The following is a 26,935-nucleotide window of genomic DNA, read 5'->3' on the forward strand; positions in this document are numbered from 1 at the left end:
TACGGTAGCAGGTTCTAATCCTGCCTCGGCCATGCATGTGTGTGATATCCTTAGGTTAGTTAGGTTTGAGTAGTTCTAGGCTCTAGGGGACTAATGACCTCAGGTATTTAGTCCCATAGCGCTCACAGCCATTTTTTTAACTTAATGCAAACAGGTGTGACGTCACACTCCTCGGAAGCAGTTTATTGTTGTGAGGTACTCCACAGTCTTCGTTCTAAAGCCTTTGACACATTTTGCCGTTTATCAGTTCTTACCAGTCAAAATTAAGAGAGTTTGACTGCAGACTAAAACAATGAAAAATTCGCGGCATTTTAAATATACCACGCTTTTCCTAGTTTTCTTCCGGATGAAAAAATTCCCGGATCTCTCCCGGATTTCCCAGTTGTCCCGGATCGCATACACCGTGAAGACGCAATCGATACCTTCACTGCGCGATAACAATGGTGATCTTTTTGATGACAGCGCCACGAAGGCAGAGTTACCAAACCGTTTTCCGAATTTCTTTCACAGGACAGGACGAAGTAAACATTCCAGAACTCGAATCGAGGACAACTGCCAATATGAGTAATTCAGAAGCAGAAATTCTTGGTGCAGCAAAACAGCTTAAACCACAAGGAAGGCAGAGCCTGCGGTCCAGATTGTATACCAATCTGTTACTCCCACAGTATGCTGATACAACAGCTCCACACTTAGCAGCCACATACAACCGCTCGCTGGCAGAAAGCCCTCCGTACCCAGCAGAATGCAAAGTTGCGCAAGTCAGACCAATAGCCAAGGAGCGGGATAAGAGTAATCCACTGAATAACAGACCCACATCACTAACCTCAGTTTGCAGTAGTATTTAGGAACATATACTGCCCTCGAACACATGAACCACCTCGAAGAATAAGATTTATTGATAAATAGCCAGCCCGGAATCAGAAAATAACGCTCTTATGAAACAAAACCAGCTCTTTATTCCTACTAACTAATGTGTGTTATTGACAAGGAACGTCAATTTGATTACGTAGATTTTAGGTTTCCATATCGCTTCTAACACCGTCCCTTCCAGTTAAATTGCGCACCTGTGGAGTTATGTGACTGGATTCGTGATTTGACGTTAGAAAAGTCACAGTTGGTAGTAATCGACGGAAGGTCATCGAGTAAAACAGAAGTAACGCCTGGTGTTGCCCAAAGTAAGTGTTAAGAGGCCCTCTGCTGTTGCTGGTCTCCGTACACCACTTACGGGACAATCTGAGCAGTGCTCTTAGACAGTGTCTAGCTGGTGCAGCCACTTACCGTCATGTAATGTCATCAGATGACCAAAACGAACTGCAAAATGATTTAGACAAGATATCTGCATGGTGCAACAAGTGGCAATCGACTATAAATCACGGAAAGTGTGAAGTCGTCCACATGAGCACGACAAAGAAACCACTAAGACGATAAATCACAAAAAATTGAGGGATATGAATTCAGCTAAATACTTGGGGATTAGAGTTTTTAATACCTTAAATTGCAACGATGACATGGATAATGTTGTGCAGATAGCAAGCTAGAGACTACGATTTACTGACAGAAGAAGTAGAGGACGTGGCAGGTACACTAAAGAGACCGCCTACACTACACTTGTACGCCCTCTTCTCGAGTACTGTTGTGCAGTGTGGGACGCGCCTCAGACAGCATTCACGGAAGCGATCGAAAAAGTTCAAAGAAGGGCAGGTCGTCTTGTATTACCGCGAAATGGGTGAGACAGCGCTACGGATACGACACGGGAATTAACGTGACAGCCGTCAAAACGAAGCTGTTTCTTGCTACGGCAGGACCTTCCCATGCAATTTCAATCACCAGCTTTCTCCTCAGAGTACGGTAATATTTTTTTGGCGCCCACCTACAGCGGTAGAAATGATCTTCATAATGAATTAGGACAAGTCAGAGCTCGCACAGGGAGATGTATGTGTTTGTTTCTCCCACAACTGTTCGAGAGTGGAACGGTAGGGGAGTAGCTTAAAGGTGGTTCGATCAACCCTCCGCAAGGCACCTAAGTGTGAATTCCGGAGTAATCATGTAGATGTAGAAGCAGATGTAGATGCAGATTTCGAATGACCGGACCAGGATCTGCACGGCCCCCCTTACACTGGAAATGAGCCACACTCTCAGAAAGAATGTTACCACGCGCTTGTCGCTACTTCCGTGGCATCGTGCAACACGCCCTTCAGCTGCCACCTTTCTGTTTAGGAGCGCGCAGTCTGTTTTCCGACTAATCGTCCAGTCACCTATGTTTATAGTTTACGTTATTCGCAGTCTGCTCCGAAGTATTTTAACGGGTTCGTCTGCAGGCATCTGAGCACAGTTATCGAAATGAAAGATATCCAATCTCCCAGCCACGCCACAGCACCCTCTAATGTAACAAATACGAGTCACAGACCGGGGACATCGAGTACATCAATTACCACGTTACGTGTTTTACGGCGAAGCCTTCCAAGCTTTGGAGTCTTCTGCAAGTAGCGGAAACCGGTAAATAAACCTGTTGGACATGAATAATAGTGGTAAATGAAATGAATGGTACTTATTCTCGGTAATTCCTGTCGTTCCCATCGCTAGTGGAACCAACACGACAATATCAGTCAGCTTTTAGAGTAATTTACCCGAGATTTTAGGGGCAGAGCGTGCCCAAGTCAGGTTCCTGATACAGAGAATAATTTTTACCCGATGTCTTTCTTACGTTGCGGGAAAGTGTATTTGTTGCTTCTTAAAGGTCACGCATTTTCTTTGGCCTCCAGGATTCTCACCTGTTTTTTGGTTGATTCTTTTACTGGTAATTCAGGGTGTAAAAATATGGTTTTCCCCGGGTGAAAATACACTTTTTCCGTGCTAAGTGACGGTAGGTTTCCAGTAAATTTTCCCTCGGAACTGTAAAACTTATCAGTCCTTTGAATGTTTTACGGTTTATACACTGGCGTGGAACTTCCTGGAAAAAATGGAATGGGGAGAGAAGTTTTTGAACGGCCTTTCATTTGCAGCAACATATAGGCCTATGATGCATATTTTCGTATTACGAAACTATAAATTCGAATTGCACCAAACACGGCACGCTAGTTTCCGGAGCTTTGAAATCGAGATTGCGATGTCATGGCACGTGACTTGGCCAGCCGATGACAGCAGACATTCAGAGCATAGGACACCTTATGTGGTAAGCCAACAGCAATCAACTACATAGCGCGAACACACAAATACGAAAAGTTAGGGGTTTACATTAAAATATGTAGTGTAGCAACAAGAAAAGCCAAGCTTTCACATACAATATCGACTTTTATTGCGTGTGTTATACTTTAAGGTACGTCGCACAAATTTGCCAGTAAATTTAAAATACTGACGCAAATGTCTGGTCTTCAGGGCTCGAAATTCTTCTACGAGGTTGGTCCTGAATGTGTTCAGTTTTAAACGAGAGTCAAACGCTGTGTGATTTAAGGAATTCAGCCCACTTTGCCACACGTACCATAATTCATCCTGCGTAGAAGCATATTTACTTTGAAAGTAACACTTTTCAAACCACCATTCGCAAAACTATCCCCAGACTGTCACAAACATCTTCGGCTTAGCAGTCGCCAGAGAGCGCCAGAAAACAGGCATTACTGCGCGTGCGCAGCTGCAGTGACGTAGGAAGGCCGCATGTTTGTGTGTATAAAGCATAAAGAGGTGTTACATTACGCCACAAAAGAAACAGGACGTCAGAGGACACTCCGAGTGCATTTACTAACGTGAATACTTCAGTCTGAAGTGCACACTGTCCAGATTCGCAATTAAGTAGGTCCCACCTGACATTAAGCTTTTCGGTGTGGTTTTTGCGGCGTAAGTTTTCTTTGAGTAGCAGTAATGTAGCATCTCGTGTTTTTTCTTCTTTATGACAAACTGCCATACATGGCAGAACATGAAAACGTGCACTTTACATTCAACGAACAGCTGTGGAACGAAACACTTCGTTTCAAATAAATTGACTGCCTCAGCGAGAATAGTAACGCCAAATTTCTCTAGCAAACTGACAACAATAACTTCATCGTTCTGCAAAGGAATTAATGCTTGACTGCCAAAAACTTCGAAATAAAATCCAGAAAACTGAAACTAATAATATATTTTTGCCTTCAATAATTATGTTAATGTATTTTAATTCGCTTGATAGCTCCTGGCCACAGAAATACGTTTTGTGTTCAATAGACGTGGGAGCTGTATATGAAGAGAGGAAGCAGCGAAATGACTGAACGCAAACACGGGTCACGTGGACAGAATCCCCCCCTTTCACTACAACTCAGATAACTGCGCATGCGCGAATGCGGCAGCTAGGGCGCGCGATACAGCTAACGGCCGGAGCTAGTGATGGGTTAAACTGCGATTTTCCGATATCAGTGATTTCTGTGAATGCTACTTTTCAGTATCTGTTATTCTCAACTGTGATTTATCGCAGTTAAGAGTCGAAGTTAAGGAACCTAGTTCGTGTATCCCTCCAGCACTGCTACTTCTGCGACTTGCCACCGTATGAAAAAGTTACATCTGTCCACACAGAAAATTGCATCTCAACTTTTGTGGCGGTCTTCGTAGCAACGAGCACCGCCACACTTTTAGTAGCGGGCCGACCGGTCCGCTGGAACAGTGAACAAAGAAATGAAAACACAAACTCTCGGATTGAATGAAAGTCGGTACTTATCTTTATTACGAAGATACAGAAGCACAGTGGTGAACATTGTCTCTACAGCAATCGGTCTGGTTCGAGTCGGGCAGCTAGGTCAGCGTCGGCTGACGACAAATAACAACTCGGCTGCGATGTACCCACACTGACTAACAAGTACACACTGCGGCGGCTAGTATACAACTCAGCGGCAGAATCCAGAACTGAACTAGCACTCGCGACTGCAGTGCTTAAGAAGCCAGTCGTGGCGCGCGCAGACTTGCGGCGATTTCCTTAATCGCTGGCGCTGCTTGTGCGGACGGCGTCCGGACTGATGCTGCCAACCTTTTGGCAGCGGGCTAGGATATAACACTCCTCCCCCCAAATCGCCGCACCGTCGTTGAATAATGACGTGGCGAGCGTCGACGGCGGGGGAGGGGTCTGGCCGCAGGCGTAGCAGAAGAGACCGGGGCGGAGACTGTTGTCGGCGGCAGTCCCCGGTCCGCACCCCAGCATTGGCTGCGCGGGGCCTCGGGAAACACCGACTGAAAACCGAGGTCAGGGTGCACGCCTGGGACCACGGGCGCAGCTTCTGGTACTGGACGCGACGGGGCGTCGGGACCCACGAAGAGCGGCAGCGTCGCCTGACGCTGCGTCGACGGCTGCTTAGTGGGCGCCGCACAAGGCGCTGCGGTGTCATACTCCTTGGGGGTGCCCAAGGAAAGCGGCTGCAGGACAGGCGGCACAGCCACCGCCCGGGAAGGCGGCCCGGCTGAGGGGTCGACGTCCATCTGCTCCGAAGGCGGTGGCGACTGAAGAGGGACCGCAGGCGCCGGAGCGACCACCTGGGGCGCTCCCGGATGAAGCTGCGCGGGAGGCATCAACGGGACGGGCTGTCGGCGTAGTAGCGGCGACGGCTGCTGCTGCTGCCCTGGGGGCGGCAGCGAAGTCGGAAGGCGCGGCTGGAACCCGCCGCGGACCAAATCTGTGGACAAAGAACGAGCGGCAGAATCCGGGCGGCCAGCGCGGCGCAACTGGTTCTGATGCCTCCTGTGCACCCCAGTAGCACCTTGAACAGTATAAAAACCGCGACCCTGGACACTTACCACGGTGCCTCGTTCCCAACGACGGCGACCGTGATAAACTCTGAAAAAAACGGCGTCGTTGCGCTGAAAACGCGTGCGATGCTCAGAAGCGGCGGGTCGATCCGGGGGGTGCAACAACCGTAGTAGGGTGCGATGACGACGGCCGTGGAGAAGCTCCGCAGGCGAAGGGCCGTCGCGTGGCGTGGTCCGGTACGACGACAGGAACGTGATGAGAGCCTGCTGACGAGAGTGCGTAGCACGAAGGCGGTCCATATGATCCTTGAATGTGCGTACAAAACGTTCCGCTGCACCATTCGATTGAGGGTGGAACGGCGGAGTAAGAACATGGCGAATGCCATTGGCAGAACAAAAACTTTCAAATTCAGCAGAGGTAAATTGTGGACCATTGTCAGACACTAAAACTTCCGGAAGACCCTCAATACAAAAAATTGAAGTCAACGCCTTTATAGTGTGTGCAGACGTTGTAGACTGCATGGGCACAACAAACGGAAAATGACTAAATGCATCTATCACGATGAGCCAACGAGAATTCCAATATGGACCAGCGAAATCAATATGTACTCGCTGCCAGGGACCGGCAGGTCGTGCCCACTCAAAATAGCGTTGAGGCGGAGCAGCTTGGTGTTCGGCACACGTCGAACAATCTGTAGACATCTGCGTAATCTGCTTATCAATGCCGATCCACGTACAATGACGGCGGGCAAGCTGCTTGGTGCGGACCACTCCCCAATGACCTTGATGCAACAAGTCGAGGACCTTGGATTGGAGCACTTGGGGAACCACTACACGAAGCTGGTCATTCTCGGTGCGTAACAGCAAAACTCCGTGCGAAACAGACAACAGATGACGTTGCGGATAATAGCGACGAACCACAGGATCCGATATGTCCTTTGCCTTGGACGGCCAACCACGTTGAACAAAACGTAATAGTAAACTCAGATGAGGATCCGTAGCTGTCTCACGTGCCACCCGACGATAATCAATCGGAAAATCCCGGAGGGATTGATGCTCATCGGCGTCAATCTGATGGCAAGTCTTCAGAGGAATCGAAGACATCATCCGCAGCAATCGGCAATCTAGAAAGCGCGTCAGCGTTTGCATGCTGAGCAGTGGGGCGATACAGTATCTCATACTGGTATTGTGATAACAAAAGAGCCCAAGTTGTAGTCTCTGTGCTGTCCGCTGAGGAACTGGTTTAGACGGATGAAACAGTGACGTCAGGGGCTTGTGATCTGTTACTAAATAGAATGGTCTACCATAGAGGTAGTGATGGAATTTTGTGACACCGAACACAATAGCCAACGCTTCCTTGTCCAATTGGCTATAATTACACTGAGCTTTGTTTAGCAATTTAGATGCGAACGCAATAGGACGTTCGGTGTTACCGACGCGGTGAGACAACACAGCACCGAGGCCGAAGGAAGAGGCATCACAAGCTAACACTAGAGGCTTGTTTGGGTCGTAATGGACCAGACAACGATCATTCAATAAAGCCTCTTTAAGCTTCTGAAAGGCTGATTGGCAATCAGCTGACCACACAAACGGAACATTCTTACGGCGGAGACGATGCAACGGTGCAGCAATCTGGGAAGCATTAGGTATAAACCTAATATAATATGTCAATTTGCCAAGAACTGCTTGCAATTCATGCAGATTGCGAGGGGCGGGCAAATCACGAATAGCTGCTAAATGTGACTGGGAGGGATGAATGCCTTGAGCATTAATAACATGTCCCAGATACTCCATCTCCGTAAGGAAAAATGAACATTTATCGATGTTGCAACGTAGGCCTGCCTGAGACAACACTGTAAACAAACACTCCAAATTACGTAAATGTTCAGCAGGCGTCCGACCGGACACAACAATATCGTCTAAATAGTTGCAACACGATGGCACATTAGCAAGAAGTTGTGACAAAAAACGCTGAAAAACAGCTGGAGCTGACGCACAACCAAAAGGCAAACGCAGAAAACGGAACAACCCCAACGACGTGTTGATGACAAAATACTGTTGTGATCGCTCGTCGAGGGGCAATTGCAAATATGCTTCACGGAGATCAATTTTGGAAAAGAAACGAGCTTCCCCTAACTTATCCATCAGCTCGTCTGGTCTAGGCAAAGGAAAAGAATCAATGACAGTCTGAGGATTAACCGTCGACTTAAAATCAGCACACAAACGTAACTTGCCAGACGGTTTCTTTATAATAACTAAGGGAGAAGCCCACTGGCTCGCTAAAACGGGTTGAATAACACCGTTGTCTTGCCAACGACGAAGTTCCTCTTCTACAGGTGCCCGGAGGGCGTGAGGCACTGGACGAGCACGAAAAAAATCGAGGCTGAGCATTATCTTTTAACGTAATATGAGCTGCAAAGTTCGCAGCACAACCTAGTTCGTCTTTAAATATGTCACTGTATCGTTTACACAAATCGGTTATGCTGTCCTGAGGAACAACCACAGAATTAATTTGCAACACATTGTCTTGGATAGACAGGCCAAACAAGTCAAAACAGTCTAATCCGAAAATGTTTACTCTGTCTGTAGCGCGGAGCACTGTGAATGAAACTGTTTTTGTATTGCCACGGAATGTGGCTGGCACGCTACATACACCTAACACAGGAATTTGTTCTCCACTATACGTAGCCAAAGAATGTTTTGCCGCTGAAAGTTTAGGGCGGCCGATAGCCGCATACGTAGCACTATTTATGAGAGTCACAGACGCACCAGTGTCTAATTGAAAATTGAAGGTCTTATCCTGGATGCGTAGCTTCACAAATAGTTTATTACACTGTCGCTGGATCGGTGCAGTGGAGGCGGAAGACACAAAATCAGCGCGTTTAGCGCGCGTTCGCTGCTTACGACAACTCGTGGGTTGGGCGGGTGGAACAACAACTCCCGCTTCACTTGCAGTCTGTACATCACTTTGAACAGCGTTTGAATTACGCTGGGGTCGCATAGCAGAGGGCTGGGTGGGTGGCTTATTGCGAACAAGCTTATTACCCACACGAACCGTGGAAGAGTCTGTAAACGCGACCTTCTGGGCGGGCTGGCTTTGAATAACATGAATATCCATGGGCTGGGCAGCACTAGAATTGTTCTTGCGTTTACGCAAACAAACAGTCTGGATGTGTCCTTTCCTTTGACAAAAGTGACAAACCGCGTTTCGTAACGGGCAACGTTCTCGAGGATGAGCGAGAACACACTTAGGGCAAGACTTAACCCTATCATTTTGCACACGCGGCTGACGAATGTTTTTAACATGACGCGGCCGGCTAGTGTTTACAGGCTGACTCTGCCGGTGGGGCCGCGGGCGTGACATAACTTGCTTAGCACAGGCAATTTGAGAAATACATGGCTGATCGAACTCACACTCAGCATAGTCAAAAGTATCTTGGGCTTCAATGATGTTCATCACCGTCTCTAATGACGGGTCAGGCAACTTTAAGATAGCAGCACGAATACGAGAATCTGCAATGTTTTGAGTAATAGCGTCTCGTAACATGACATCACTGTAGGAAGCTCCACACACACAATTAAATCGGCACTGACGGGTGAGGCCCCGTAAATCTGTTAACCACTGTTTATGAGATTGATGTGGCAGTTTCTTTAATCGGAAGAACTTGAATCTGGCTGCTGCTACATGAACTCGCGACTCGAAATACTCAGCAAGCTTGTTAACAACAACGTCATACTCTAAAGCTTCTGGCTTGGATTCCGGAAACAACTTACAAAGTAGTCTATAGACTTCCACGCCTGCAGTGGAAATTAAATAAAGCTGCCGCTCAGTACCTGTGATTTTGTAGACTGTCATGTGCGCCTGCAACTGCGCGAAATATTCTTGCCATTCTTCTCGCGCTGCGTCAAAAGCACGGAACGGTGGTGCTGCCTGTGCTTGTTCCTTTTGTGATGGTGGATTAGCCGCTTGTTTGGCAATTGCTTCCACCAGACTTTGTATTTGCTGACTCTGTAACAAGATCAACTGTTGTAATTCGGCAGACATAGTGAACACAAATTAAACCAGCCCCCAAAATTCTAACTCTAGAAAGAAGTTGAACCAGCCCTGCACACGAGTTCGGAAGTCCTCGTCGCCAGTTTTTGTGGCGGTCTTCGTAGCAACGAGCACCGCCACACTTTTAGTAGCGGGCCGACCGGTCCGCTGGAACAGTGAACAAAGAAATGAAAACACAAACTCTCGGATTGAATGAAAGTCGGTACTTATCTTTATTACGAAGATACAGAAGCACAGTGGTGAACATTGTCTCTACAGCAATCGGTCTGGTTCGAGTCGGGCAGCTAGGTCAGCGTCGGCTGACGACAAATAACAACTCGGCTGCGATGTACCCACACTGACTAACAAGTACACACTGCGGCGGCTAGTATACAACTCAGCGGCAGAATCCAGAACTGAACTAGCACTCGCGACTGCAGTGCTTAAGAAGCCAGTCGTGGCGCGCGCAGACTTGCGGCGATTTCCTTAATCGCTGGCGCTGCTTGTGCGGACGGCGTCCGGACTGATGCTGCCAACCTTTTGGCAGCGGGCTAGGATATAACATCAACAAACCTGTCATTGGTAAGTATGTTTTACGTTTGTTCTTCCGTTGGCTTTAATTTTGTATTAAAGAAACAACTGTGAAAATATTAATAGTGTAATTAATATGTAAGTAGCCATACAGTAGCTTAATAGTTCGTGTTTATAAAATGAATTCTAACATATTGTTATGTTCACAGGTACCCGAACTACATTTCTGTCACTCAGTAAAGTGATAACTCAAAATATCATTGTCAACAGATCTGGAGAAATTGCCACTGCGTCTTTAGACCGTTTTCGTCAGACGAGAGGTTAGTTTCCAAGTGTTTCGATGGACTTAATTACTTAAGTCAGATCGTTCTTGCAAATGTGAAATATACCCCATTGAGTGGCGTTCATTACAGCAAATATTAGCAATCTACTCTGTCAATTATATTGCTTGTAATTAGTGACAGCAAAAATTGTTTAATAATCCTTGTGATTTTGCAGACACAGTTCTGGTTGCTGTACGTATCTATCCACATCAAGGCTGTTGGGAGAGACTCGTGAAGATTCGAGAGAGCTCTAAGAGGATTTGCAGTTTAAAAGTGACGTAACTGTGAAAGAAGTGTGCAGATGAGTGATTAAACTGTGTTTTATTGAAGTTGTTGTGCGATTTTAAAGGAATAATAAATGTTAAATACAGTGAGTGAATAATGAAAATCTCATTTTCCACATGTTAAGCCGTCCTATACCCGTAATTTTCCGCCACTTACTTATTGGTAAACACTTGTTGGAGAGTGACATGCCCCCCCCCCCCTCTCTTTCTCCACAATCTTGGTGTGACACTGACCTGTAACATATCCCAAAGTCTACAATATCCATTTTGAGGCTGTTGATACGAAAGTGGGAAATACAGATGTTCCAGTTAAATCAGGAATAATTTAAGTGCATTACTTGAAAGTAACACAGGAAAAGCTTACTTATGTAGTGGTAGTAGTGTCGGCAAAAAGTTCTTGTGTGTGAAGTTGCCATGTAGAACACCAGGTGTGAAACTTTTATCCCGAATCTTGAACTGTGTCGGAACAAACGTGAGGGATTCATATGACTCAATAATACTGTTTTTATTTCACTACACTTATACAGGTGTCTGAGTTCTGCTGTGTTAACATTGCAAAGTCCTGTAGGCATCTGGAGTATTAACCAAAACTGTCATATTGGAAGCAGAATCAAACATTTGTTACATTACTTGATATTTTCAAAAGAAAAAGGCAATGTTGCTTCTGATTAATATAATATATTCAGAGTCACAGCTGTGTTTGACCAACCATAACTGATGCTGAATGTGCATGTCGTCATATAATATCAAGGGCTTATTTCAATAGTGATACAAGTCCATTACCTCCACTTTTCTGTCTATAATGCTTCTGAAATTAATGATCCAAACAAACATAAATAAAGGTTCATCTCTAGCAAGAAGCCATATGCTTGAATATTTCTGGTATCTCAACTGCAGATTTTTTAGCACTCATTCAACTTTACGACTCTGTATCTCAAGATGAACAGAAGTGGACTTGCACCACTATTGAAATAAGTCCTTCATATGCAGTATTATGCACACAGTCACACACAGCACGTCGATCACGTGAGGCACAAGGCTCTCGTAACGAAGTACGTACGTCGGTCAACAGATGGCACTAGGAAAAGAATGTTAACTGCGCTTTTTAGTTGCTACTTGCGACTCTTAGTTGCGTCCTGTCACGGAAATCGCCGCTAGACTCGATAGTGTGTCGCAGAGATGAGCGTAGTACGAACTTTGGCCAACAGATGGCACTGTTAACTGCGCTTTTTAGTTGCTACTTGCGACTTCTAGCCGCGATTTGTCACTGAAATCGCAGAAAGCAGTACGGAATTCGGCCAACAGATGGCTCACGGCGTTGAATGTGAAATGCTACTTGCGACTGCTAACTATAACTGAAATCGCAGTTAGATTTTGTAACGTTGTTATTATGATATCTGTGACTTCTCAATCACTGTGATTTCTAACAGATACGCGATTTCCTGCCCACCACTAGCCGGAGCAGTCCGAGCAGCGGGGGGCGGGGGAAGGTACTGCTCGCAGGCGAGTCAACTGCGCATGCGCAACAGCCCGCTGGCGACTGCCCAGATGAACCTGACGTAAGCAGCTGTGACGTCACGCTCACACAAAGGAGTTTATTGTTACGAAGTATTACGTAGTCTTCGCCCTAAGGCCTTTGACATATTTTTAGCTGTATTTTCTTGTTGTAAATGGCGCATTTCCTCTGCAACTAAAGATTTATTTATTTTTCCTCCCGTTTATGTTTCATTGCTGCAGTCTTATTCTCCAGTAGCGGGATACAGTAGCATTCTTTGCCAGAGAATCATTTCCCACCAACCAAAATTACAAAAATTTATCTGAAAACTAAAACAATGAAAAAATTCCCGGGTTTTTCCAAGATATCCGCTTGTCCTGTGTCGTATACACCCTGTAATTTTTCAACACCCGTTCTTTGTACAAATATTTACTCCTTACTTTTCTTCCAACGTTTTTTTTACGCGCAAGACACCCATTTTGTTCCAAATCTCCGTACATGTTTCTGAATGTAGCCACGAGTCCGAAGAAAGCAATAAACACGCCGTAACTTGCCACCCGAGACTGCTGCAGTTGACTGTTTCCTGTACGGTGTTAGTGAGCCGACGCATCGCAATCCCTCCTGCTTGTCCTCCGTACGTCTCTCGCTGATATGGCCACTTGGGCAGTTCTTGCAGCGGAACGGACAGCTGTTTAGATGCAAGCAGGCGATCTGTGTGTCTAATTTGGTGGTGAGAGTAGCTAACCCATTTGTAGTGAACTCCAAGACGCCATCACAGTACATTTATTAAAGAGTGCAGTAAAACAGTTAGCATTTACATAGGTGAAATGGTTCATCACACGAAGTTACTAAAGATCAAGACGTGTGTATGTGTGTCTGTGTCACAGGAGTTTATAGTCTGACATGTGCCGAGATGAAATCTTTTTCAGAGCCAAAAGGCGACACTGCAGTTGTGAAAATAACTTTTACAGTAAATGGCGAATATATACATATATTGTTGAAATCGGGTTCCCTTTTATGCTGAAACACTAATTTTTGTTGTTACCCAAACATGTTTCGGCACCTCTGTGCCATCCAGAGTGAGATGTGGTTATTGTAAGCTGTAGAAAGTGAACGTATTTTGTGTTTTAATTGATCCAACACAGTGAGGCTTAAAGAAAGTTTTTGATCGTTTTTCTCCTTACCGAAATTTTCACATTACACAGTTCTGCACGACTATCTGTGTGGTGTCCTGCAATGATTGCTTGTCATCTGCAAACCAAACGCTGTAAATGTGAAATTTATCAGCAAGCTAACACATCTGTTAATTATTAAACGACATGATTTTGGCGTGTCAAAATATTTTGCTTACGTATTTGTTATTAGTCAGGTTTTGTTATGACATTCTTCTTTTGCGTTCTGAGGGCACTGCACACACACACACACACACACACACATTGTTGTGTTTGCTTTGTTGGCGTTCATTTCTTGCCGAGAGTATTCGGCGACGAATTTGAATATTGTTCTCTCTCTGTCTGTCGCTCCCTGTGCGCGAGTGTGTCTGAGTGTTCCCTTTCTCTCCACCAGTTTGTTTAATTTCTCGACCATATGGGACTTGCCACTATTTTCCTCTCCTATATGTTTTATTGTGTGTAGCTGCTTTGTGTGATGGTGTTTGCTTACGGATGATCCGTTCAATCTGTGCAGTCCGAATCTGAAGCTCGTGGGGCACCGGGTGATTCGGCAGTTTGTGAACGGCGATGCTTCGTGGCTGTCGGTTTCCCGAATATTTTGAAGCCATGGTGTGTTGTTCCTTTTTCATACTGCGATATTCTGAAAATTTAGTGTTTTTACTGTTTCCGATCATAACCTGGTGTGAATGTCTGGGTGTGGCGGTTACACACGTGACCGCCTGCTGCGCCACAGGTGGGCCCTGGCGGCCGACGCTGGCTGAGGGGAAGTTGCAGGTCCGCCTCGCAGCCGAGTGCTGGAGGCTGGCGGGCGCGAGTCTCTCTGGCGGCCCCACGGCTGGCTCGCGAGCCTCACCCCAGCCACTCACCGTCACGCCGTGTGGCGAGTCCGCTGCCGGCGCATGCGCGGGGAACGCCTTCTCGCTCGCCGCCGCCGCTGCTGTATTCTGCACTGTTGCCGTAGCTGCAGCGTCATATTGAAACGTAAAACCTGGAAAAATAAGTTGCTGTCGATAGGGAAAGGAACCTCACACGCTCAATCCGGCCAGTTCACTTTCGACGTCAACATTTTATCAGTCTTTCACATTGCTCGACACTTTATAAGAACCTCTTCTGTGCACACTGGACATGTATCTCTTCCCTCTGTGTAACCACCAGGTATTCGCTTCAGTCTAGCACTCTTGTCAGAGGAACCGTCTTTTGAAACTTAGTTGTCGTAGTGCGTTTCGTTTTTGACATCCGCACTGTTCGTTCCGTCACATTTATCAAACGTCTTACACTCAGGTGACGAAAGTTACGAAATACCGACACGCACATATACAGATGGCGACAGTATGCGAAACTTTGTAATTTACATCGACTCACTTTTACATTTGAATTAACGTAACAGCAAGTCGCTCATTACAATATCACCAGCAGTGGGAAGCACTTCCTCGATTTGTGGGCCAAAGTAGAGAATTTTATTTATTTTAGTTTTGGTGATAGTGTCACCTCTACGAATCTGCTTGATGTGTGACTCGTTCCGTGTGCAGTGTTGCCAAGTATGTGGTGTAACTCTTGCTGCCAATGTGAGACTGCAATTAAAGGCGGCAACTATTTGCGTACTGGAGATACATAAGAATACTCGGCGTGAGAAAGCAACTGAAGACACATTCTGATTGAACGACTTGTGTGCCAGTAATCTGAGTATGGTGCAGTTTATGCTGGTGTAACATAGCAGCACAGATGCTAGCAGCATATAGTTTCCAGTAATGGGGTAATGTAGTGGACTGGTTCGAACAAGGAACGTCAATGCAGTTGTGTGATGTGGTAGACAACCAACAATATTGCGCCATTCGTGTCTTCAAAGAGATTGAGTGCTGACGTTTTGAAATGCAGGCGGTCGTGATAGATGTCGGCTGTGTTCTTGTAAGTTTCTTGCATGTGTTGCACCCCATGAGGGAGACAATCTTGGGAGAGACAAGTGGTGCCTAGTAATAGTGGAGTGTTTTTCAGTTGTTACTCATCTTTTGCAAAAAACTGATCGTGAAGTATTTTACAGACTGAATCGTCAAAAGCAAGGTTTCCTCGCATTAGTTTACAGGTATCTATCGTCGTTGCAGTTGTCATGGTGTTACCGGAGTTGTCATACACACCACAAAATGGTATGTACAAATAAATGAACAAAGGATTGATTTTTTGTATTCTTTATTTGAAAGACCAACGCATATGATGTAACTGATTGTGCTTCCTGAGTGCCGTATGTCAGCGTTGTGTCAGCATATCCACCAGCTTCCGCTTTCTGTTCTCCCTGGCGACGTCCAGGGGGGTCCTGCCTTTGTCATCCCGGGCCCCCCTGTCCGCCCCCGCCAGGAGGAGCTCAGCCGCCGCCCCTGCATGGCCCTCCTCTGCCGCCCAGTGCAGCGGCGTCCACCCCCACCGATCCCTGGCGTTGGGGTCAGCAGAGGCGCCGACCAGCAGCCGCACCACACCAGCGCGGCCACACCGTGCAGCCCAGTGCAGGGGCGTCTGCTGCCCCGAGCTGTCCCTGGCGTCGACCTCCGCGCCGGCGCCGACGAGGCAGCTGGCCGCCGCCACGTGACCCCTCTCTGCTGCCAGGTGCAGGGCGGTCCAGCTGCCCCCCAACAACCCCTCCTCCCGCGCCCCCACGTCCGCCCCCGCCGCCAGCAACTCGCGCAGCTGCTCCACCGCGCCCTGCCTGGCCGCCTCTATCAGCCTCCTCCCTCTCTCCTGTTGAGAGAGGCTCCTGCACAAAACATCGACACTCTCTCACTCCACTACACACACACACACACACACACATACACACACACACACACACACACACCGAATGAAAGAAACCGTCACAGACGCCACACTGCGAGCAGCCCTCAATACACTTCTGCCCAGTCACGAGTTACAAATCTAGAAATCTTCCCTCTAGGATACAGATCAACCGGCGTATCACAGACACATACATACCAGTATCCCATTATCGAAATCTGCAGCCGCTTCCCGTTAAAAATTGGTGCACTGCATCTCATTGCCAGCTGTTTCAACTTTTTCTCCTAATTCACTCCGAGGAGTCACCTCCTGTGACCTCAGCATCCTGTTGGTAACCGATCTTTGAGCTTCAGAGAAACACACCTCTAATGCTGCGTTGTCTTTACAGCAACCCCTTTCGACACTCGGGAAGAAAACATAGGTAACTAATGGCATCTCTAAGTACAGAAATACAACTTCCTTGTCTGTTAACAAAACGTAGGTCGCAACACGGACAATATTAGTGAAAGCGAGAGCGGTGAATAATGGATCCATTGCTGGGTTTATGTATTACTCTATATCAATGTTGTCTTCATCAAAATATTTTCCACTACATGTCAATACATTTATTCCAGTGTTTCTTCCGCTGTGTCAAACAATTCTGCAAGTTTTGTTGTGATACCCTGTAGTTCTCTCAGCAGTGCATTTCAAATCTCATCTGTGTATGAAAAAGACAGCCCTTTACGGTTCGTCGTAATTTTTAGGAACAAAATTTCACATCGGGTGATGGTGCAGCCAAGGGCGTCACCACAGTATGGTTTGTAGCGAAACATGAAAGAACACGCAACGAATTCTAAGCAGATGCGTTATCGCAGTGCAGAAATTATCAACTGTTGCGCCACACATCTGGAGGTTTTTTTTCGGATTGCGTCATGCCGCTAGCGTTGAGCTTGTAGGTTTCACTCCTTGCTGACCGTTTCACCTTGTGACAGGAATTTGTGGTGCACCAAACTGTTGAAATCGAAGAAATATTTACACCAGTCGTAAACACTTCCCGTAATGATAGTAGATTCGACAAAAGCAAAATCTAATGTGTCTAAAAGGTTGATGAATTTGACTCCGTTCCCATAGCCAAATGTAATACAAACGCGATAATCCGCTTTTACATTAAACAAATAATCGCCAATTCCACTAACGCACCAATAACCTTTCCAAGATGTGATCACAGACTACATATCCCATTTATCTGGTAGAGACATACTTTTCAGACATGTTTAGGAACACAACGACAAAAAAGTCTTGCGAATGTCAGTTATAAGATGGCTCTGAGCACTATGGGACTTAACTTCTGTGGTCATTAGCCCCTAGAACTTAGAACTACTTAAACCTAACTAACCTAAGGACGTCACACACATCCATGCCCGAGGCAGGATTCGAACCTGCGACCGTAGCAGTCCCGCGGTTCCGGACTGCGCGCCTAGAATGTCAGTTATAAAAAACGCAAAATTGCGAATTCCCCGTTACCTTTGAGCACTACTCGTGTCGCAATAATTGTCGCGTTTAACCGGACCGCATCAAAGGAAAGGCTTAGATTCTCCAGTACAGCTGCACTATGTGTTGTTTAAAAAAAAAAAAAAAAACGTATCGGACGGAATGTATGCGCCAATTGTGGATGAAGTTGTACACGAACACGCAATCACACGAACAGGCACCCGCTTTTATATTTCTAACAGATACGGGAACGCTGACATTTGATTCCTGTTCCCGTGTTGGTGCAATTTACTCCGTAATGTCGTGTTTTTTCTGGTCAGGGCAGTCGCTGAGCTGGGAGTGAGCGCCACCAAGCTGTGTGGCCAGACTGGGTCGCCGGGACAGCACTGTGGAGCGGAGAGGGCGCACGACTTGACGGACACACTGTACCGCGTCCAGGGCAGAGGGCGGCCAGGGCAGGCTGCGCCGTCTGCAGGCGGCCCCCGCAAGCGACGCCCCCTACCGCCTGCCAGCGACTGTCCAACACATTTCAGTGTGTGCTCAAAGTATTTGAATAAAGTGTATTCCGTCTACGTACAATTGCGAGTAGTTTCTAATTTCGACCTGAGACCAGGTGTTTCACCGTCAGGAAGCAACAACGTGCCTTCGAGCAGAGACCAGGTCGAATGTTAGGCTGAGCCGGCGGAAGTCGTGCGACAGCCATGTCTGCACATCGGCTGCGGAACGGTAGTCGGCCGTACACCAGGATATTTTTAAAAATATGTAGTATACAATACATCGATATTAATTAAAATGTCGATACCGACTCTCGATTTCATGAAAAAAGTGTGTGTCGGCGGACAAAATATAGCGACACTCCTTCGTATAAAAATATCGGCTGCACATTGTAAATATACTGCTGGTTTTAGAGTTGTAGAAGTATCGACTTATTATTACATCTTCTGTACATCAACAAGCTAACAGGGTGTGAAACTTCCTGGAAGATTAAAACCGTGTGCCCGACCGAGACTCAAACTCGGGACCTTTGCACCTGGTAGAGCACTTGCCCGCGAAAGGCAAAGGTCCCGAGTTTGAGTCTCGGTCGGGCACACGGTTTTAATCTGCCAGGAAGTTTCATATAAACGCACACTCCGCTGCAGAGTGAAAATGTCATTCTGGTAACAGGGTCTGTACGTCGACAAGGAAAAAAACTTGCTGAAATTTTCCCGGATTCCCCACTTAAAAATACACTTTTTTCTGCATCAAAATACACGATTTTCCGCATCAAAATACACTTTTTCCGTGTTAAGCGACACTATAGTCTTCCTCGCCACTGTAAAACTCATCAATTCTCTGATTGTTATACCAACGTAGAATTTCCCGGCACTTTAGAAAACTAAATTCAGCGGCGAAAAAAAAACGTTTTGCAAGACCTTTGATGTCGTGCATATGTTCCTATTATGGAGGTATAAATTCGGATACCACCAAACACCGCACGTCACTTTCCGATGCATTGAAATCGAGATTGCGGTGAGCTTTTGTAAGCCAGCCATAGCTCATGTCACGTCATCTCGCCAGCTGATGACAGCACACGACACGCGATGTAGTCAGCCAACAGCAACATCACTCGTAAGTACCGCCAAGACAGAAATAAGGAAAGTTGATGGTTTAAATTAATATACACATCGTTCACACACAATATTGGTCTCAAAGATTAATAAGCTCCAAGAGAAGCCAAGACTCCACATATAATGTTGATGATCTGTGCCCTTGTTCCACTTCAAGACACGTCATAGTAACGTGCCACTAAAATTTTTAATAACGGCCCAAATGTCTCATCTTCTTGGCGCGAAATTCTTCCAAACGTTCCTCCATCAAAGAGTTCATTTTTAAATGAGAGTCAAACGCTTTGTGATTTAATAAATCCATCGTACATCGTAGCACACAGTACACAATGGGTAAAAGGTAATTTGCTTTGAATGTAACGCTTTTCAAACCAACATTGGCAGTATTTTCCCGCGACCTGTTAGAAATACGAGGTTCGTTTCAGCAGTTGACAGAGAGCGCCAGGTGGAAGGAGTCACCGCGCTTGCGCAGCTACGATGGCGCAGGAGGCCCTCATGTTCGTACGCGTGAAGCTCTGAAAGATCTTACATCATGTCACGAAAGCAACAAGACATCAGAGGATTACTTTAAGAGCCTCCGGAATTCGTGCACCACACTAAAATGCACAATTCGGCTCAAAGTGCACATTCGTATGTCCAGATTCGGATGTAAATTTTCTTGGCGCACCAGTACTGTATTACCTGATGCTTGGTTCTTCATTATGCCATAATGCCGTAAGTGCAGTTGGTGCGCAGCGAACAGTTGAAACTAGGCAATACTGTGAAATTCAACACTTTGTTTGAAATAAACTGACTGCCTCAGCGGGAAAGATTAATAAAAGCCACTTATCTTTAGCGAGAAATAAATTCATTCTTCTGTATGGCGATTAATGGTTGACTGTCAGAAAGGTGGAAATAAAATATGAAACTAATAACATACTTTAGCCCTCCGTAATTGTGCGAACGTATTTTAAATCATTTGACAGCTCCCGATCACAAAAATCCGTTTTGCTTTAATTTAACGTGAGAGCAATAAACGAAGAGGAAACAGTGAAACCGCTGGACGTATCCACAGGCCACGTGGAGGCCCACCACAGCTCGGGCTGCCCTGTGCACCAGCCCCGGATCCACCGCATTTCCCAAGGGCGGCGACGTCAGATGGCGGCTCCCAGCCACACTTCTGTGACCACAACAGGGAGCAGGGACTACTCACACGCCGCTCAACTGCGCATGCGCGAGAAGCAGCCCGCAACTGTTCAGACGAATCCAATTCAAACTGTTGTCACGTCACGCTCATCGGAGGCAATTTGTTGTTATCGATCACTGCATAGTCTTCCTACAGCCTTCGACATACTTTGCTCTTGGCAGACGCTTGTATGAGCACTGTGTTTTGTCGTTGTATGTGGCGCATTCCTTCGCAACTAAAGTTTTATTTTCGTTTCTTTTCTGTCGTTCATGTTTTGTTGCTGCAGCATTATTCTGCAGTAGCAGGGTACAGTATTATCCTTTGTTACAATATTGCCTCTCACCAATGGTGGTAAGCGACAAACTCTGCATAAACAGTCACAAAAATTTAACTCAAAACTAAAACGGTGAAAATTTGTCGCAATTCTAAACAATTCCCGGGTTTTTCCCGGATCTCCCGGCTGTCCCGGGTCGTATACACCCTGAGCTAGCAGCCTGCCTATCCCCTTTACAGCGAGAGTTTAAAGTAAAGCGTTGGACGTTCAGGCATACCGATAAACACTCTGCTAAAAACGGTGCCTGCACGCAGGTGGCACAATGAAAGGCGCCTGATGGGTCCACCGTGGTGTTTCGTCACACAGCGGGTTTGTCCGGAACACTTCATGCCCGCTTCCCTGCTTTTCCATTTCTGCAAAGGCCATGCACCTACCAGCTGCAGCGTCGAAATTCTGCGGCCAAGTTAAAGCCTGCTTTTTCCGGTGGCATTTCCCCTCACACCTCTGCGCCCACGGCTTGTCATTTAGATTTTTGTTCTTCATTTTCAGCAACTGTTTTTAAAGAATTTTGATGTGCAAACATAGCACACTAGTTGCGTTGAAAATTATTTTGTAAGGAAATTGGTGGTTTGTTTCTTCACATCGTAAATCTTGTCATTCCATTCAAACCCCTCCCCCCCTCCCTCGCCACGGTGCAATCGGTGTTTTTCTTCTCTGCCACAGATACTAGATTCACACACTCAAAGGGCAAGATTGGACGTGATGAAAGTTGATGGTAACAATCATGTCCCACTACAATTTGAAAAAAAAAGACAGCTTCAAATATTTATCGAAAATTGTGAAGAAATATAATATATATAAATAATATAAAATAAAAGTATCTCAGTCGATATTGCCGTTTTGATATCGACGTATCGATATACCGTCAGAAAATGATGGCCGATATACATCAATATTTTTTGGAGAAGATATTGATGTATCTACACTTCATCACCATCCTTAAGCTGGAGGCATGGGACATTACATTTTGGAAATTGTTACGGATTCCAATATTACGACATCCACAGCGATGTGAGTACGACAACAATAGCAAATTTCAGGTATTGTCTGTCAGGACAGAGAACGCAGTGGCCGACTGCCTTCACTTTACGACCGAGTACAGCGGCGTTTGCGAAGAGTCGTCAGTGCTGACAGACAAGCAACACTGCGTGAAATAACAGCAGAAATCTACGTGGGACATTACGGCGAACGTATGGGTTGGGGCTGTGTCGCGAAATTTGGCGCTAATGCGTTACGGCAGCAATTTCTGACGCGAGTGCCTTTGCGAACAGTGCGGCATCGCCTCACTGGGGTCCGTGGCTGGAGACTTGGCGCCTGGAGAACTGTGGGCCGGTCAGGCGGGTCCAGAGTTGAGGTGGTGAGGGCTGGCGGTGGGGTTCGGCTGCGAGGCGGACCCGACGAAGTCCCGGAGGCGAGATGCCGACGAGGCACTGTGCAGGCCGGTGGTGGCCCGGCAGTGGCGAGGGCTGCGTCTGTACGGAATGGACTGGGCCCTGTGGTCGAGCTGAACCCAACACTGGCTGGGAATCAGTTGAGGTCGGCCACTCTGGGGGCACCTGGAGCGACCCGAGGACCTCGAGTTCCCGAACGACGACAGAATGTTTGTGGATGGCAGTGCGCCCTGTCACCGGGCGACGAGTATTTGCGACTGGTTTGAGTAACGATCTGCACAACTCGAGCGAATGATTTAGCCGCCCAACTCGCCCGATATGAACCTCACCGACTATTTATGGACATATGTGAGAGATCTGTTAGTGCACAAAATCCTACACCGGCTACACTTTCGCAGTTATGGAGCGCAGCAGGGGCAGCATGGGTTAGTATCTGTGCGGGCGACCTCTGGCGACTTGATGGGCCCGCGCCGTGTCCAGCTGCTATGCTGCGTCGAGCAAAGGGATGCCCGCCACGATACCAGGAGGTATCCCACGACGTTTGTCGCGCCAGTGTGTTGTCACTGACGATATTGCCGCGCCTGTGCTTTTAAGACTAGCGACGCAACGTTCCTTCTGACACGCGTGCACATCCGAGGAAGAAGGCCCTGTAGTGGCCGCAGCCGCTGTGCAGAGCTTTAAATGTACTCACAGATGTCAGCTGTGTGAGGGACGGAAGGCAATGAAGATTTGTGCCGGACAAGGACTCGGCCCCGGATTCCTCTCTTTGCGCGAGCCTTAACCACTTCGACTATCCGTGCACGACTCACGGCCAGGCCCGAACTCCCAAATGTCGTTGTTACTCCATCACAGTCTGTACTCGTGTACACACATGTGGTGTGCGTACTGTAAGACCTTCGGTACACACACCGTCAGATTATTTGACTTGTCGCTCTAACGAAGTAGGCGAGTGTCAGCAATATGTCTCGAGCTCTTATCGTGGCGTGTTTATCTTCTGCCGTAAGGTCGGACGATAGAAATGCCAGTTGCACGCTTAGAGTAGCAGATTGACGGTGACCAACTTTAAACAGAATTTGATTAATTTTCACGCACATTTATTAAAATAATAAAATTCATAGGCAGTACGTAACTTGATTCTGATTGCTGTTTACAACTGAAAATCTGAAGTTCCTTTGGTCTTCGTACGTTAATCTTATTCTCACATATCTCTGATACCTGACAAAGTGTCTTTTCAATTATCTTCATGGCTATGTACAGGAATATGATAAATCTTATCAGGCGCAGACTGAAACTTGACCACAGACTGATGCAGACTGACTAATTGGAGGTCTGTACACTCGTTATAATACATCGCGCGTTCAGGTATTGCTGCGCGAGTGTGATCCGCAAGGAGAAAAGGTTCTACGTTAGCAGCAATCTCATTGGCTCCGTTACACATTAATACCCGGATTGGCGGAAGCAGAATTTAGTCCGTCTCTAAGACAGCGCCATCTGGTAGTGCGGAGACGGACTGCGCTGTTGTGCTTAGCGGGGCGCGCTCTAGTGGGAAAGTTGTGTACGCGCTGACTACGTGGAACAATGAACACAACAACACATCAATCACCGTGCAGGGGAGGATACTCTGATTGCCAGATGCTGGAGGATGAAGACTATAGAATTCCTCGCCTGTGTTGTCGATTGTATCTTCTTAACAGCTGTTGTCACTGTGCCTCTTCCTTCGGACATGTGTTTGTGTGCAAAGGACCTCTACATCATTTTTCTTGAGAGGTAGGGATACTGCAGCCACAAGAACGACAGAAATCGGCTCTCGGCATATATGCTGTCCAGGGAGCAGTCCGATCCGTGAAGGTGTCGGCGTCGGTTGCACCATCACTTTCTCTCACTGGGGCAGGGAGCTAACTCCAGAGACTTACTGGAACGTCAAACAACAGCGGCCAGCAGCAGTGTACCACATTGCTTCAGAACTGTGGTGTCAGTTAATGGGAATACAGTGTTTGCAGTTGCTCACTGTATTTGCTGTCTTATTTCACTGATGAATATTCCTGACTCAAAACCTGAACACTTTGTCATTGAAACTTGCCTGCAGCACCAGTGAGGGGCAAGCAGGACACGGCCTGACGTCGCCACACTGACAGCTGCACCCACCAGCCTACAAAATGCAAGTGGCCGCTCACGCCACGTTAAACCCTGGCCACGCCCTGCCACTGGGACGATCCAGTTTCCGATGGAGCCCCTAATTACTCTCATTAGTTTTAGCCTCACCGTTCACAGTAGTGTAAAATCCAGTAGCAGCTGTGAGTAGCTTTCACTATTGGTTTACGATATTTGGTTCCCCACAATACGGCCTGTTAATGGCAACAGTGGTCGACACTGGAAGTAGCCAATGGTGAGCACAGCATGTGGCTGTGGACCATAGTTTAACTGATCAGTTGACAAGCAGCTCACAACAGTGCTACACTGCTAGTGCTGTTGATACATGGCAGAGTAATGACAACGATAAACAAAGCGGACATTGCATTAACAGTTATCAAAGTTGACATTTCGTCAGTAAGTAAACCGAAGAATTCCGTGGAGTGAGAAAGGAATGGCAGATGAAATATTGGTGTTTCTAGAGGGTGAGTCAGCAGAATGTACAGTCTCATGTGTTTGACAGTGCAGACAATGTACATGAGGAACGCAATGATGGCGATATGTGCTTAATGAGTGGAAGTGATACTGAAACAGTTGTCGAGCCACGTAGTTCATTGTTCTTGTCAGACAGGGATCCACAAATCCCGCCTCCACTGAAACGAAGTGAAGGATTATCTCTGGCTAAGAAGCACAGCAATATGACCGTGTAGTCCGTCCTCGAGGGAGGACGAGACACACTCGTTACAAAAAGTGGTGTTTGTGCATTTCGAGGATGCCCGACACAGTTTACAGGGTTGCACGATAGTGACCTACTACGTCATGCACATCAAACTGCGTGTCACATAGGTTACAGTCATTTGTGGGGAAGCAGTGGATGGGCATAGCTCTGGAAAGTGCTACAGAAATAACAAAGAACAGGTAACGAAATTTCAAATAAGGCGTGAAGACGACAATGCACAGCCAACTGCAGGAGCCACTTGAACATTTGTAGATGAGATAAACTTGTCGCATCATTCAGTACGGAACTTTTTTTTAACTTTGGCCATTCGGGACCTCAAGAGAAAATGCACGTAACAGGGGCTAGAGGTACCGCGAAAGTTCTGTCAAGATGAACTAATATCAATGCCTTAATGCAGACATATACAACTGTGCCGACTGTTAATCTGGATGGTAGAGTGGCTGCAAAGTTATTGTGCTGGCACAAGTTGGGGGTGCAGCTCCCCCTATGATTCTTTGTCGTGTGCGTGATCTTACAAGGGCAGTATGGAGTAGTTACGCCAAACCGAGCAAGAACAGGGAAATGGGCGTAAGAGGACGTACGGTACGAGCACCACTTTTGATCGATAGCTGGTTAAAATAACTTTCTTCCACTACATTCCTGGTCTGCGTATAAAACCATACTGTCTCAGAGCGAACTGTACCTACTGAAAGGTGTCTGATGTTGATTTTTATCACTGGAAAATATTTGTTTCTACCGTGCCTATAAAACGTACTATCGCACTAACTGCATGTACGCCTTGCAGGAGAGCCAGTTTCACGACGAACACCACGACACACAGTTTCGCATTCGTTTGCCGTCCGCCATCACATTCGAGCAGTTGCCCACACACCATTGCACGTGTATGCGTCATCTAAAAGAGTGGATGGTTAGCTGAACGTTCTGAACGGTTTGTAGCTCCCAAGGTCTTTGCTTCGATCTCGAGGGTGCGCACCTTTGCGACCACTGTGACTCACGGTTTTGCATTTGGTGCTCGCGGTTCAAGTTGATGATCTGTCCTGAACATTTCTGAAATGTGGACGACGTCTATTTTGTTAAGTGCGTTACGTGTGTCCCACAGGAGGTGGGTCTCGACACCTTGCGGACACTCATTTTCTGTCGCCCTCCTCATCGAGATGGTGAGTCATTAGCAGCTGATATTTTCCCCGTTAGAAACGTTAACACTTTCAAATGAGCAAAAGACTGAATTTGTTATCTCGCACTCAAAGAGGTTCCTCGTGAGTACTTCCGAACAGTTCTACATTCATTGCCGTGACACGCAGGTTTCGTCGAATGACAGTGCACCGACAGGCTGGCTTTATACCCACTTTCTTCAGAACTAATTTCTAATATTCGCAAGGAACATCTAGAGCAGCAGTTACATTGAACACACCAATTAAATGTAGAAATAATTTTTCCTGATGGCTGTAAGCCCAGCTTTATCGAAAATTTCAGAAAAATTCAAATTAGATCTTTTTAGCGTAACACTTGGTTGATGTGGCAAGGCGCTGAGCATTACTGTGGGTGAGCAAGTCGCGCGTGTGCAGCGGCAGCACTCACCGCAGGCGAGAGACGGCCGCGTCGTCAGGAGGCGGCGGAGTGTGGCGGGCAGCCGCGCCGCTGGGAGGCTGAGTGGCGGCGCTGGGGCCGGGGCTGGCGGGCGAGCTGCAAACAAGAGGTGCTGCAAACAAGAGGCGCTGCAAACAAGAGGTGCTATGTGGGCGGGTGTGTGCACAGTGTTGGGGGTGCGGGGCCGATTACGCAACACACACTGCCTGTCACGCTG

The sequence above is a fragment of the Schistocerca cancellata genome, chromosome 11 (genome assembly GCF_023864275.1).
Source record: "Schistocerca cancellata isolate TAMUIC-IGC-003103 chromosome 11, iqSchCanc2.1, whole genome shotgun sequence".
Lineage (NCBI taxonomy): Eukaryota > Metazoa > Arthropoda > Insecta > Orthoptera > Acrididae > Schistocerca > Schistocerca cancellata.